The sequence below is a fragment of the Pseudorca crassidens genome, chromosome 2 (genome assembly GCF_039906515.1).
Source record: "Pseudorca crassidens isolate mPseCra1 chromosome 2, mPseCra1.hap1, whole genome shotgun sequence".
Classification (NCBI taxonomy): Eukaryota; Metazoa; Chordata; class Mammalia; order Artiodactyla; family Delphinidae; genus Pseudorca; species Pseudorca crassidens.
In genome coordinates, this window is record NC_090297.1 from 36090723 (window position 1) to 36105870 (window position 15148).

Here is a 15148-nt window from a genome sequence, read left to right on the forward strand (position 1 = left end):
GAGTGCCACATGGGGGCTCAGCAGAGGAGGGGTAAGGTCACCTGGCCGACTCAGGCAGCTGTGAGGGGACCACGTGAAGAGTGTGTGTGTGCGTGTGTGTGTGTGTGTGTGTGTGTGTGTGTGTGTGTGTGTGTGTGGTGGGGAGCAGATCTTGCTGAAGGTCAAGTGCTCACTTATGCATATTCAAAGCAGCCACCCATCGATCTGTACTTAATTGTTTTCCTGGGGTTGGGGAAGGAAGTGCTGGGGGTATCGATCTGCTCAGGCCCCCGGCACTCCATTGTCCCCCTCTGTCCCCTGGCCGCCACCCACCTCCATGGTGGGGGGGGGCAGGGCACACGTCAGGCCAGGGACAGCACCTTCTCTTACATCCCTTACAGGCTCGATGACCAGATGTCACAGATGAGGAAACTGAGGCCAAGAAGAGACTTATAAGGGTTAGAATGCTATTAAGTGGCCCAACAGGGATTTAATTCCTGTTCAGCCTACTAGCAAGTCCCAGGCTTCTACCAGTGGGCTTGCGAGGCTAGCTGACTCTTCAAACATTGCCCATCTCCTCAGCTTAGAAGTCCCCAAACACCAGGCTGTCCTCCCAGTGGCAGGAAGGTGACAGTGTGTGGGACAGTGGTCAGTGGGAATGAAGCTTGGGTGAGTTTCCAGAAGTTGGATGGTGAGTCCACTGGTGGAACTAAGGTGACTGCTAGCCATGGTCAGGCAGGCACTGCAGAGCCCCCGCCCACCACTGGGCCCAGGAGGTCTCCATCCCACTATAGACTGCCTCCCAGTGGAAGAGTATCCAGCACGGGGTCAAAAACAGAAGACAGGAGGCTGGACACACAGGCTGTGCCAGGACCAAGGGGCTGGGCAGAGGTCTAGTACCCTTCCTTCCCAGCTGCAGGAACCAAGCCTCAGCCCCTTGGGCACTGGGAGGCTAGGAGCCAGTGTACCTCAACCTCAGCCCCCTCCAAAGCCACTTTCCTTGACCACAGAGGTACCAGCCACAGCCCAACTTCCCAGCCAACCCTCCCACCCTTCCCCAGGCCACAGCTGTACCCACAAATCGGGGGCTGAGCGTGAGGCTCAAGGACAGGGGAGAGGATGCTGGCTTGGAGCCAGGGCAGAGCTGGGACACAGGCAGCAAGGAGAACAGCCAGTGGGCGGTGCACAGCTGGAGGAGCTGCTGAGCGTGGTCAGGGCCGCGGCTGGAGCGCAGTGGGCCAGAGAGCAGTGGCGGGCTGGCTTTCAAGTACTTTAAAATCACTTACAAAGGGCGGATTAAACGATCAAAAATTCCATTTAATAGGACAAATAAAGAAATAACAATCTACTCTATCAGCCTGGAGAAGGCGAGCTGGATGGGTTTTTTTCCCCTCTAAAAAGGAAAAAAGGGAAGGAAGGGGGAAAAAAAGAAGGATAATGTGTGTTTACTCAAGCAAAGAAAAAAATATTTAAGTGATGTCGGGGAGAAGATTGCAGTAACTAGTGAAGAATAACATCGTCTACTTTGCTGTCAAATCACACCCGAATTTCAGTAATAGATTCTCGGCTGACACTCAATTCAATTCGAAGGTGATCCTGCTTTATCCCAGCCCATCAAATATTAAACACTTGCATTAGCAGGTGCTGCCGCTTCCCGGCTTAAAGTGGCGGGCGGGCGGCAGGGCTGCGGAGGCCCCTCTGCTCCGCTTGCGGCTCGGGGACAGGGCAGCTCAGCGTTATCTGCACGTCATCCTGAGTCTTATCGCAGCTAAGCGGGAAGACCACTTCAGATAACATTAGGCGCTTGCCCCGACGCGTCACCATGATTAGATTATTATTATAATTATGACCCCCCAAGATCTTCTGCAGATGGGGATGTGCGGAAGCGGGGTGGAGGGCAGCAGAGCCCAGGAGGGCCAGACTGGGCCTGGCTGGTCCAGGGCAAGCCGAGACCCATGGGGGGAAAACAGGGGTACCAGGCAAGGCGGTAGCCCAGTCCCGCCTGACGAATGCCTTTCAGGAAGGGCAGTCTAGCTTGTCAGAGCCGGGGCGAGATGAATTGGCGTCTCCACCGCGGCCGCGGGTGTCATGCCGCACAGTTTCGTATTCCCAGATAAGGCGTGATAACCAATGGCTGCCGTGACATGGCCTCATCCAGCACTTCCTCAGGGGGGCACAGGCGGGGGGAGGGGAAGGCACGTGCACATGGGTCTGCCAAGCTCCTAATAAGAGGGGTTTAATTTTTACAAATGCTGCTTCCAGCGGGGCCTTCACATACCAGCCAAAGTCCAAAATGATATTAAAAACGGTTAATTAAAACTGCTCTCCTTCAGCCTGGGCTCCCCCACTGCTGCCCCTGCTGAGAACCCTGGCATATCTCCTCCAGGTACTGCCATGCACCTCTGCAGAGCTGAACCTTCAGAAGTGACCACCTGCCTCGTGGAAGCCCCCCTAGGCACAGTACCAGGGCACAGCCCCACAAGCTCCCCTCAACTCCTGCTATCCCAGGTACCCCTCAGGCACAGCCAGCAGAGAGCCGCCCAGAGAACACAGGGTCCTTTCACAATCTGTGCTCCTATCAATGTGTGGTCTGGATCTTGCACCTGCTGCCCCTGTGAGCCTGTATCCACATGCCCACCACACCCAGCACTCACTTCTAAAGTCCTTCCCCTACTCCCCCCCACCCCAGATATATACACCATCGAGCACGAGTACACACACCCACCAAACTCTCCCTCAGATGACTCAGCCCATCCTTCTATTCCCTACTCCCTTCAGGCATCCTCCCTAAGAGATTACATCCATCTGTGAATCTTAGCAGAGCCTTCCCAGGAGTCCAGCTCAGGGCAAGGTGATGTGGGCTATATCTCAGAGATTCTGGCTGGGAAGTCAAGGCTGGGACTTCTGCAGATGGGGATGAGCCATCAGAGCAGGAGGACTGGGGAGGCTGTCCCCTGTGGGTTGCCCACAAGCACAATGGAGAAAGACAGGCCCATGAGGGGTTGGAGATGGCTAGGAGAGCTTCCTGGAGGAAGTGGTACTGGAGGCACCAGGAGGAAGACACAGCAAGGACAAAGGAGAATGACAGGAGCAAGCTTGATGAGAACAGGCAAAGGCTGGGGTGTGGCTGGGGCAGCCAACATGGGTGGAAGGAGAAAATATCTTGAGGGCTGCCTCCCAGCTCTGTGCAACACTGGCCACTGTCATCAGTCAAGGGGCCCTAATATTGTCTACCCCCTTTCTCCCACCTACTTCCTATCCCCACTCCCTCCCTCTCTTCTGCCAGCCTTTGGGGTGTGGGGTAAGGCACTCAAAAGCTTTTTGACCCTGCTCAGTGTTGGGCAGAAAGTTAAGAGCTAAAGCCAGTGCCTGGGCCCCTTTCCCATGCTGGTTCCAAATTCTCTGGGTGCCACTTCTCTAGCTGCACCTTTCCCAGCTACCAGGGCCCAACCTGCCCATCTGTGGCTTCCCGGCCAGAGGGTGGGGCAGGTGGAAGGATGACGGAGGAGTCCTATCCAGGGCAGGTAGAGGCGGGGTGAAAGATGCTGGGCCTCCCAAACCACCCACCCCAGCCCTGTGCCAGGCAGGCACGCACACTTTCCTTCCCCTGGGCTGCTGTAATTTCCATGCGCAGGGAAGCAGGTGCCGAGCTGTTCCCGGCTGGCTCTCCCCTCTCGCGGCTCTGCCCGCCTTGGCTGCTGCCCCATTAGCTTAGTGGCCAGCCATCTGCGACGGGCCTGCCGCGCAGCCCTGCTGTAGGCGCGGCGGGTGGCCCCCTGTGTAACAGGGAGCTTTGCCATTAGCGCCTTTAATATTCTGACACCTCAGCACAGCCTGCTATTACATGCAAACGCTGATCGCCCTGTGAAATTACATTGCTGGGCCCGCGAAATGGAATCGTGTATAATCAGCCTCCTCCATGCACTGTCAGTCCCATCACAAACACTGCGCCCGGCGGCTTACGGGGGCTTAGCAGCTGCGACAAGTGTATTGGGTTTAATAGATGAAGTAGCCCTCATCGGCAGCAGCATCAGATCCTTCAAAGAGGAAAGAAGAGGCATCGACAGCTGCTAGGGTGTCTCTGCCCACCCATTTGCTATCTTACCAGGGCCCTGAGAGTTGGGTTGACACAGAGTGGGCAGGGGCAGTGGCTGGGTCTAGAACCCAGCTCAGACTGCAAAGAGAAGCACAAACTGCTCTGCAACTTCCAGAAAACCCAGAGCCTGCAAGCTGGCAGCAGCACATCTGACCCATCCATCCTCCCCACGAGGTCACCCTGTGGGCCTAAGGCTGAAGGGCCATTTCCCAAGAGGCGGAAGCAAATCAAATCACCTTGCTTTCCCATAAACACCCAACAGGCAAAGATACAGAGGTGATACTCTGGAGGATGGGGGGAGAGAGAGTCTGACAGACATAACTACTACCTAACCTTTTCTTTAACTGGCCAACACATTTACAGTTGGTGAACCAAGTACCAAGGCAACAAATATACATGAGGATGGTGTTCCCAGCAGCCCAGGCCTCATGGAAAGGCAGTGTGTTCAGGCTCAGGCACTGGTTCCCAATTCTGCCAATTATTAGCACCATAACTTTGGATGAGTTATTAAACCTCTCTGAGCCTCAACTTCCTGTACTGTAAGATGGGATAATAGTTCTTTCTCCCCGGTGTACCTGAGGTCACTCAGGAACACCCACTCCCACTGCCACCTGCCACCTCCAAATATTCTTGGTGCCATCACCCAAAATGCAGATTGCCTTTGAGATGCTGGTCCCTCTCCCTTTTCCAGGTTCAGTTTAACACCGATCATGGCAGACTGTATTTTCCAGTGACTGTCATAACATTATCTTCCATCTCACATATGCTCTTCCTGCAATATGACTCTGATAAACCTGCCATCAAGAGGGACTGAGTCTAGGGCTTCCCTAGTGGCGCAGTGGTTAAGAATCCGCCTGCCAATGCAGGGGACACGGGTTCGAGCCCTGGTCTGGGAAGATCCCACATGCTGTGGAGCAACTAAGCCCGTGCACCACAACTACTGAGCCTGCGCTCTAGAGCCCACGAGCCACAACTACTGAGTCCATGTGCCACAACTACTGAAGCCCGTGCACCTAGAGCCCGTGCTCCACAACAAGAGAAGCCACTGCAATGAGAAGCCCGCGCACCGCAACGAAGACCCAATGCAACCAAAAATAATTAATTAATTAATTAATTAATTTTAAAAAATCATAAAAAGAAAGGGGGGAGTCTATACCTCTCCCTTTGAAATGGGGTGGGCTTTTTTTTTTTTTTTTTACTATTTCAACCAAAATAGTAATGCAGAAGTAATGCTATGTGATTTCAAGGGTATTTCAGAAATGCTGAGGAAGCTTCCTCCTCACTCGCTGGAACATTTTCCCTGGAGCCCTGAGCTGCTTGTAAGTGGTAAGACTGCTCCAAGGCAGCCATGCTGGGAGGAAGCCCAAACTAGCCCACAAGGAGAGACCACATGGAGAAGCCATGAGACTAGGTGAAGAAAGAGAGATGCCCAGCCAGCCCCCAGCTGCTCCACCCACACACTGTGCCAGCTCCAGTCACTGACCACAAATACATGAGAGAACCTGGGCCAGAACTACCTAACTGAGCCTTTCCTGAATTCCTGACTCATAGAAACCATGAGAGATAATAAAACAGCCGTCGTTGTTTTAAGTCACTAAGTTTTGGGTGATAAGTTATGCAGCAGTTCTGGAAAACTAATGCCTACTCACTTCTGGATACATTGTGTCAATACTTTCAACTTCCTCTTTCTGGCTGCTTCTAGACAATTCTTCCTCTCCCTCTGGGACCTCATTCTAAATCATCATCACTCTGGGTAACTTCAGTATCTACAGGATAAACCCACTCATGAATCTAGCCTCTTGATTTCTCAGCTCCCTGTGCTCTAATGACCTTCTCCTCTACCAATTTCAGCCATCTCTCCCTGGGGCCACACCCGGGGCCTTATTACCCAGCACTGCTCTCCTTCTGGAATCATACAATGACAGATTCCACTCTGATCTCAGCCTCTGTCCTTCCAGCTTTTGAACCCTCTCTCCCTCTACTCTTGCTTTTTTTCCTCATCTGTCAATCCCCTTCTAGCCCTTTTCTACCAAACCTGGACTTCTTGAATCTATGACTTCAACCAGCCCAATCTTTTTGTTTGTTTGTTTTTTGGTTTTTTTTTGCGGTACGCGGGCCTCTCACTGCTGTGGCCTCTCCCGTTGCGGAGCACAGGCTCCAGACGCGCAGGCCCAGCAGCCATGGTTCACGGGCCAAGCCGCTCCGCGGCATGTGGGATCCTCCCAGACCGGGACACGAACCCGCGTCCCCTGCATCGGCAGGCGGACTCTCAACCACTGCGCCACCAGGGAAGCCCCAACCAGCCCAATCTTGAACTTCCCTAAGAAACCCCAACATGGCTCTGTTTCACCACACTTGCACTTGAGCTCAGTGATCCTGGAAAGAAGTCACTGTTCTGTATAGAAAGTGGCCACTATAGATCCAAGATCACTATCTTAGCAACCCTCAATGGTATCCCCCCACCCTACTCCCCTCCTACTTTCACAAAGAAAATAAAAGCTGCTAGGCAGAACTCTTCCAACTGCATGCCCTTCATATACAAATGCATCTGTATCCTTCCCCACCTGCTCGCGCACCAATGCTGTTCTAATGGAAGAGACACCTCATGTCCAGTCTAAGGGCAAGCCCACACTTGTGCTGTACATCTCACTCTTTTTCCACCTCCTCAGGCCCTGTTTCATCTAGTATCCCCTTTCCTTCTAAATTCTGAACCTCCCCATTTCTGCTGGCTCCTTTCCATTAGCATTCAAGCATATGCTTGAATCTCTATCATCTTTACATAACTTTTTGTGTCTTAGTTCCCTTTTTGTAAAATGGGGGTAACAACAGTTCCTACCCCATAGAGTTGATGTGAATGAGTTATTGCATGCACAGTGCTTAAAACGATGCCTGGCTCTTTGAAATTTATATAAGTATTAGATAATTATTTTTAAAGTCTTCCATTCATTCCACATCCTGATCCAGCTACTGCCTGTTCTCCTGTTAACAACCAAACTTCTCAAGGCTGTCTCCACTCACCTCCCCAACACCCCTTAACCCCTGCAGTCTGGTTGCCAGCCTTATCATGTCACTTAGCTCTGGCGAAGGTCAACAGTTCTCACCATGCTGCCCACGTCTATGGACGGTTTCAGGCTTTTGCTGCCTTTGCCACCCTGCAGCCTGCTTCACATCTTTGAAATCCTTCTCCTTTGATTTTTCTCAACACCCTACTCTTTGAGTTTTCCCCTCTCTCTGACGTCTTCCTCACAGTCTCCTATAGAGTCTCATTCATCTGGTCATGTGTGGGCTTATGCATGTTCCCTTCCTGTTTCGGTCTGTGCTCTACCACTCTCCCTGGGTGATTTCTTCAACTCCCTGGTCTTCGACCTCTCCAACTTGCAAATTGACATTTTTTGCCACTACTTGAGTGTCAAACATATATTCTATTGCCTGCCTGGCACTTCCATCTGGATTCCACCCAGGCACTTCATTCTCAGTAGGTTTAAAACCAATTTCAACATCTCCTCTCCAAAGTGCTCCTTCTCCTGGGCTCCCAAATCCCAGTGAAAACCCTTACCATCTACCTGGTCTACCAGAAATGTGGGGGCCAGCCTTGCTTCCTTCTTCTTCCTTACCTCTCACCAAGTCCTGAGATTGCTGTTTCATGCCCCCAAGACTCTACTCGATCAATTCCTTCAGCCTACCCAGGATGCCCTCTGCCTTCTCCCACTTTTTTCCCCTAATGAACACATACTCTTCTTTCAACACTCAATTCAAAAGTATCTTCCATCACCAGGTCTTTCCTGACTTGTCCCTTCCTTAAACCCACCCAGACTCTGAAAAGCATCTGTGTTATTAGATTTGTTTACAGCCCCATGATGCTGGGTGGGGCTGTATCTGCTCTCTCTGAACGGCCTCCTTTGAGGGAAGGGCAAGAAAGCACCTCTCTGGATATAATCCTGCCAGGCAGAAAGGCCTGGTTTTCAGAGTTGCTGCTCCTGCCAGTCCTGTTCAGTCTCCTTCAGGAACCACTGTTGATCCTACCCAGCGGAACAGCAATCCCACCCGACGCCCAGCCATCCTTGGAACTGGGGGCTCAGCTGCCTGGGTTAGGAAAGAAGGGGAGACTGTCCCTGTCTCCCTTCTCCTTTTCTGAGCTCTTTGGTCTTATGGGTGGTCTTGACTTCATTCCTCGGGCCAGCGGAGACCTGGCCAGCATGGCTACAGCAGCAAAAGGACGGACACTCCCATCAGGTGACACAAACCCATCCTTTCTACCTCCAGCTGGTAGTTCTCCATGTTCACAGTGTTCCCTGGCTTCCAACATACTTCAGGGGCACCAGAGCTGCTGCCGCCTCTGTCCATCAACAGCACTTGAGTGGAATCATTATTTTCTCTGTGTACTTAACCTTCCTGCTCACTGCCTACAACAGGACAGCTGCCTCTAGTGCGTGGGACCATCACCACAGCAAAAGCAGGGGCTGTGCCACAGGTCCAGGACCCACAACATTTGGAAGACAGCTGCCAGCGCAGTTTGGTCCCTTGGGTCCTGAGTCAATTTTTGGGTAGAGCAATCTTCATCATGTTCCCAGAGCCCTTGCTTCACTGCTGAGTCACAGTGGACTTGGGGACACTGAGGTTTCTGGGGAGAGAACCAGATAAGGAGCAGGATCCTGAGCCGTGCCGCCTGAGCCTCCACAGAGGAGGCTGGCCTGGCTGGGGCTCCACGTGCACCGCCACAGAGTCATGGCAGCAGGTCAGTCTGAGCCAGCTGCCCAGAGTGAGGGCTACATTGTGGGTTTTCTTTGTTTTCATTACAATTTCTTCTCCCATTGCTTCTTTTGAGCCAGCCCTTTCCTCCCCGGGGTGCTGGGGATTGAATGAAACACCACCCCCGGCTCCAATAAGTGTATTTCAATTACATCTGTCACTGCATAACGATATAATGATATATCATGTGATATTAAATCCATGGTAATCATATCAGGGATTTTTTTTAATCGTGCACTAATCGCATTATTACATCTCTATAATTAACAACAGGAGGTATGGAAATTCAGTTAAGGCAGAAGGCTCAAGGTACTCCCCCCACCCCACCCCCGCCCTAGCTCCCCCAGATTAGGGCCCGATTAGGAGATGGGAACTGCAGGGCACTAGCAAGATGGGCCAACGCTCCCACCTCCCAGTACCTCAGCCATGGGCACAGCCTTCAGGATCCGGGGCTGGCAGACATAGGCCAGACTGAGACCAGGGTGCTGTCTGTCTTGTGGCTGCTCAGGAAAGAGCCTGGGGCAGAGGCCACACAGAGCGGGCCAACAACAAGGCAGCTGGGCTTGCCAGACCTCCTGCCATTGCAGCGCCAAATCTTCTCCATGGGGATGGGTGTTTGTTACCTTTCCTTCAAACCAGCAAGGCCCTCAAAGGTGCTTGTAGGGCACAAGGCAAGTTCCTGCCTCATGGCCTCCTAGACCAGAATTCCTCCTACTATTGCTACACATACTCCCTCCCTTGACCTAGCCCTTTGTGTTGGCAGCTCTTAAACATCACCAAGTCCAGCAGCTGTGATGTCTCTGCCTCTCAATCCTATCATCCCTGAGCTGAACAGATCCAATTCTTCTTGGGGCCATTCCTCCCCAGTTCTCCCTCTGAAGTTTGGCCCTGACTACCGCGTGACAAGTGGATTTCTGATAACCACTGGAGCCGTTCTCCCATCCCCCCAGATGGTCCAAGTTCTTATGTCCTCCCACCCAGGCCTATACGGAGAAGGGAGGGGCTTGGGACTGCAGCCTGAACTATGTCAAATGACCCTGTCTCTCCCACCCCCTTCCTGATACTGAGCTGTCAGGACTAATCCCCTCAGGGGTGTCAGAAACCAGTCTGCAAAGCAGAATTTTGTGTTTCAAGTCCAAAGCTTTGAACTTGGCATGTAACTAGTCCTCAGTGAGGGGCAGGCATTTTGCTAAGTTTGACTCTCAGAAGTTGGACAGGCCTGAAGATGAAAGAGAAAAATCATGTCCTTTTTCCTAATAAAAAGGAGACACTAATAGCAGTCAGCACTTAGGCAAAGCACTTTAAGTTTCTAAAGTCCTTTCCAAATTAAAATATAAGCCTTTACTGAGCATGTGACACCACCATCACGGCCACCCAGCCCTCAGAAACGAAGGGAGGTACGTGCTGGCACCCAGCACACACATCTTCACTTCTTTCTCCCTAGGAAAATGGAAAGGGTGCTCAAACCTTCATCCCAGACCTCCCTCCCTCTATGTTGGCTTGCTCATGTAACACACACTTAATGAGCAAATCCATGTGCCAAGCTCTGTGCCCGGTGCTGGGGATAAAGCACACTAGGCAGCTTGCTGCCTTCCAAGCTAGGGACATCCCTGGCGGTCCAGTGCTGAAGCCTTCGCCTTCTAATGCAGGAGGTGCAGGTCCGATCCCTGGCTGGGGAGCTAAGATCCCATATGCCTCGTGGCCAAAACACCAAAATATAAAACAGAAGCAATATTGTAACAAGTCCAATAAAGAGTTAAAAAAAAGAAAAAAGGAGCTTCCAAACTAGAAGGAGAGACATGTCAACTCACGCATGGTGGGGGACTGAGATCCTACAGAGCCCCAAGGGAGAAACCAGCCTTAGAGGGGGAATAACTGAGAAGGACCAAGATGGCTTTCAATGGAACATCCAAGGTGGGGTGGCTGCGAAAGGTGGATATGCAGGCCAGGAGCTCAGTTCCAGGGGTCTGAGCTGAGACAAGAAAGTCCTAGGAAAGCACATGGGTGGCGCAGGAAACTGCAGGAGTGGATAAGCTCACCCAGGAAGAGAATAAACCTTTGGGGTCAACGAGGCCCTTCTCTTCTCTGATGTTTGGACGGAAACAAGGAAGGCTGAGAGACGGGACGGCTGAACACTAGAGCGTCCAGAGCTAAGGCCCAAAGAGACTTCTCTCTGGGCACACCCAACATCCTGGCCTCTGTCCCTCCCATTGTCATCTCCACCTTCACTTTACCAGGATGTGACACGATGAAACAGTGTGGACTTCAGGCTCACACCAACTTAGTCACAACAAACATTACTATGAGCCTATTATATGCCAGGCCATATGTGTACTTGTAGCAATACAGACACAGTACTGTCCTCAGAGAGCTTCCAGTCTATTAGAGAAAGCCCATGTTAAATAAATAGCAACATAAATAATCATTAAGTTATCATAAGGGCTCAAAGAAGAAAGGTGAGCTGTTTATAGGATGGAAGAGGGGAATCTGACCTAGCTGGGGAACTCTGAGGACAGGTCAGCAGAAACTGACTGACAGGAAGGCAACAGGGGAATGACACGTGCTAAGGCCTTTAGGCAAACAGCACTTGGAAGGAATCAAGTCAATGCTAGTGTCCCTGCAGCACAGAAAGCCAGCAAGAGATGAGGCTAATGAGGAAGGCAGGAAAATCCAGGGCCTCATAGGACATGATGAGGGTTTTGTACTGTTTCCTAAGGCAATGGGAAGCCGTCCAAGTATCTACCACTGCCGTGCTATGCGATCTTGGGTGCTCCACCAGCATCAAAAGTTAGTTCCTTTGCACACCTACCCATCCCTATTCCCAAGGGTAGACAGGCCTGGCAACCGGGGACCATTTTTTTTTTATCTAGAAGGAGAGAAAGAAACTGCAAGAGAGCAACTGACCTCACTGGTTCATTGTAAGATTCACACATTTACTGAAGGCCTGCCCGACCCTGGAAACTCAAGTGAATCACACGTAGACCCAGTCCTCATGGAACTCACAGTCCTTTCCAAGGAAGCAGATGTCAGTAAGTGCCTGATCACTGCGATACAGAGTGATTAGAGAGGACTGCAGTAGAGACAGAAAGGAGGACAGTGCTCAGGCCCGAGGCATCTGGAGCCCAGCATGGGGAGTGCTGCCCCTAGTCCTCTCCTCAGCGCACAATCCGCAGCAGGCTGGGGCAGACAGCACTCCCCACCTAGACTGCAGATTGGGCGGGGGGCAGGAGTGTGAGGAGGACCCTGAGCAGCAGTGAACCTAAGCCAGGATCTTCCGGTTGCAAAGATGAAGGTTGAAAGGCTGTGACTAAAGCCACTAAGGAGAGAAGAGGGAAAGGTTCACTGTATCGTCCAAGGATAAGGGAAGGGGCACCTTTAGAACATGGAACAGGACTGGAATAGAAAATCATTTCAGGAAATGGCAACTCCAGTCTCCAGGCCTGTTTCCTCTTTGGAAAACACGGGACTGGGGGGTGGGGGAGAGGGATAAATTAGGAGTTTGGGATTAACAGATACACACTACTGTATATAAAATAGATAAACAACAAGGACCTACTGTTTAGCACAGGGAACTATATTCACTATCTTGTAATAACCTATAAAGGAAAAGAATCTGAAAAAGAATACATACATACATACATATATATATATATATATATATATATATATATATATATATATAAAACTGAATCACCTTGCTGAACACCTGAAACAAACACAACACTGTAAATCAACTATACTTTAAAAACTTAAAGCGAGGGGGTTGCTTAATGACTTGATTTCTTAGGTCCCTTCCTGGTCTGAAATTCACCAGTTCTGAGGCTCCTCAGCCTCCCATAAGGGTCAGGCTTATTGCTGTCCCCCAGTCTTTGCTTATGCTATTTTCCCATCTGGAACACTAGCCTTCCTCTACCCTCTCCAAATCCTGTCTGCCAGGACACCACCTTCAGGAAGTCCTTCCTGATTTTTCTTCCTCCTTCCTCCACGTCCCACCCTGACCTCCACAGTTAATACCACAGTTCTCCCAACAGCACTTTGCTTAATAACCTATTACATACGGTCTGGTACTCGTACTTGACTAGTCTAGGGACTGTCTCATCACTTCCAACCTCTGACATCCATTTCAGGGGCAGGAGGGAAGCTCCACCCGCACAGGTCCTAGAAGCAGACAGAAGTCTGGGTCCCCACTCCCTCTGCCCACAGTCCTTTGAGAACTCAACAGGCCTCCACTTGAAAAGGGTGCTGAAAGCAATGATGTCTCCAAGTGCGATGGGAGATATTTGTGTCTGCTTTACCCTTGGCTTTTTGCTCTGGTTCAGGTAGGAGCGGGGTGGGCTGGCTGGCAGATCTGAGAGCGCGGCACGCCCCAGCAGGCAGGGCGCACAGCGCGGAGGAAGGCGCGAGTCAGTCTGGAGTGCTCCCCATTTATCAAGCTCACGCAGGCCGCCAGCCGAGCGAGTCTTTCTATCATTACACCTCTCAAAATCCGATTCATACCACTAATCCTGCCTTCATTCTCCCAGATTAATAACATCTCTTTCAACCTTCACAGTGTGATAAATAGACAAAGAGAGAACAAAAGGAGAGACAGAAGAGAGAGAAAGAGCTGGAGCAAGTCCCCATAATAGAGAGAGCCGAGAAAGAGGAGAGGGAAAAAAGGAGAGCGAGCGAGAGCAGGCAGCGGCCAGAGACTGCAGCGGTCTCAGAGAGCCACGAGGAGAGCGGCGGCTGCGCCCCGCTATGCACTGTGCTCCGTCCCCAAGAGAAAGAAAGGCTCGTTAACAGCTCCTTCCTGCCTGCACTTTTGTTCAAATTCTTTTCTTCCCTTCCAATCCTGCTTTAGGTCAAATTCCAGTGAAAATGAGTCTCTTGGCTTCCCGGTCTCCTCCCAGCCTCCCTACCAGGCCCAGGGAACCAATCGGGCCCCTGGTGGCAGGGCTGGGTCTGGGCACGAGACAGGGCTGGGCAGGGGCTTAGAAAGGGGCGGAGCGAGCTGGCCTAAAGCTTTGCCAGAACTGTTCCCTTAGCACAAACCCCTGTCCCTTCCCTGCTCTTTAGGCAGAAGAGGAGAGGGAACAGAGCAGAGAGGGGGCTTGGGGCCTGTCCTGCAAATCGTTCCAACCTAAGGCTCCAGCTGGTGCAATCCAAGGCCCCCAGCTGCTAGCAGCTCAGCTAGATGGTGAAAGTAGGCACCTCTGAAGCTTGCTAAAACCAAGGTGTGGCCCATACCTCCAAATTCTGATGGAGAAGTGTGCCAGGGACAATAAACCCCACTGGGCCCCAGCCCTAGGCCTAACACAACTGACCTGTGATGCTTCTTGTTCTCCCTGCCCACATGCTTTGCCCAGACTTGTCTCCCCAGCATACTTCCCATCCTCCTCTCAGGCTCAGTTCAAGGGGCCCCCTCTGGATGCCCGGCTGAGCTCTTCCAGGAGGATTCAGGCGCTCCCTCTTCGGGGCTCTGAAAGGCAACAGCATTCACATTACCCTGCAGCGACTATCTGTCTCCCTCACTCCACCGGGAGTCTGTCTTCTGAGTTCTCTAGTCCCAGGTCCAAGCTGCCCACGGCACTTCCATTCTTTCTCGACTTTGCCCGAACTAGCCCTAGCAGAAGACTAAGCCAAACAAGGCTCGACCTTCCCTCTGGACTGCAAAGTATTCCTAGGCAACTGGCAAGCCTAGCTCAGAGGCAGAGGCAGAAGCACTCCGCATGGGGAAGCTCTCGGCCCTGTGCACCCACTCCCTTCACAGTCCATCAGAGTGGAGGGAGGCGGGGCTGCACCAAGCTCCCTGGACCACTCTCTTCTTCAGCAGACCCTCATGGCGGGAGGTGGGGTGCACGTACGCAGAAGGAACGCCTGCCCTGCCCAATCTAGCCTAGTAGGAAGAGCCTTCCAAGAAAGTCAAGGCTTCTCCAAGGACGGAGTCTGGTAGTGGACAGGAAAGACCCAAAGCAGACCCTCAGTAGAAAGCTGGTGGCCTTGTGATCTGTTGAGAGGCAGATCCCTCCTAGGGAATATCTTGCAGACACCTGCCAGATACTTTCCTCCAAAAAGCCTCCCTCTACCCTCTGTCCCAAAACACAGCCCTCCGTTTGGATCAAAATGGCTGCTACCTACTCCCACCATTCACTCCTGGGGGCCCCATCACTTCCAGCCCCAACTCTCAGGTTTGCCCAGTTATACCTCTGCCTGGGGAAAGTCCAGAGAAAAGGAGGCTTCATAGGGCCAAGTCAAAGAGCAAAGTAGGGATCATATCCCATCCACCAAAAATCCCGAAGTTCTGTTAACCTTCCCTCAGCCCCATATCAGAAGGACTGTCCA

The 15148-nt window shown here is 51.9% G+C and overlaps 1 protein-coding gene across 8 annotated transcripts in view; it reads right to left on the reverse strand.

Moving 5' to 3' along the window:
- ERI3 (ERI1 exoribonuclease family member 3) overlaps positions 1 to 15148 on the reverse strand; it is a 129190-nt gene that overhangs the window by 25860 nt on the left and 88182 nt on the right. The window lies entirely within an intron of this gene.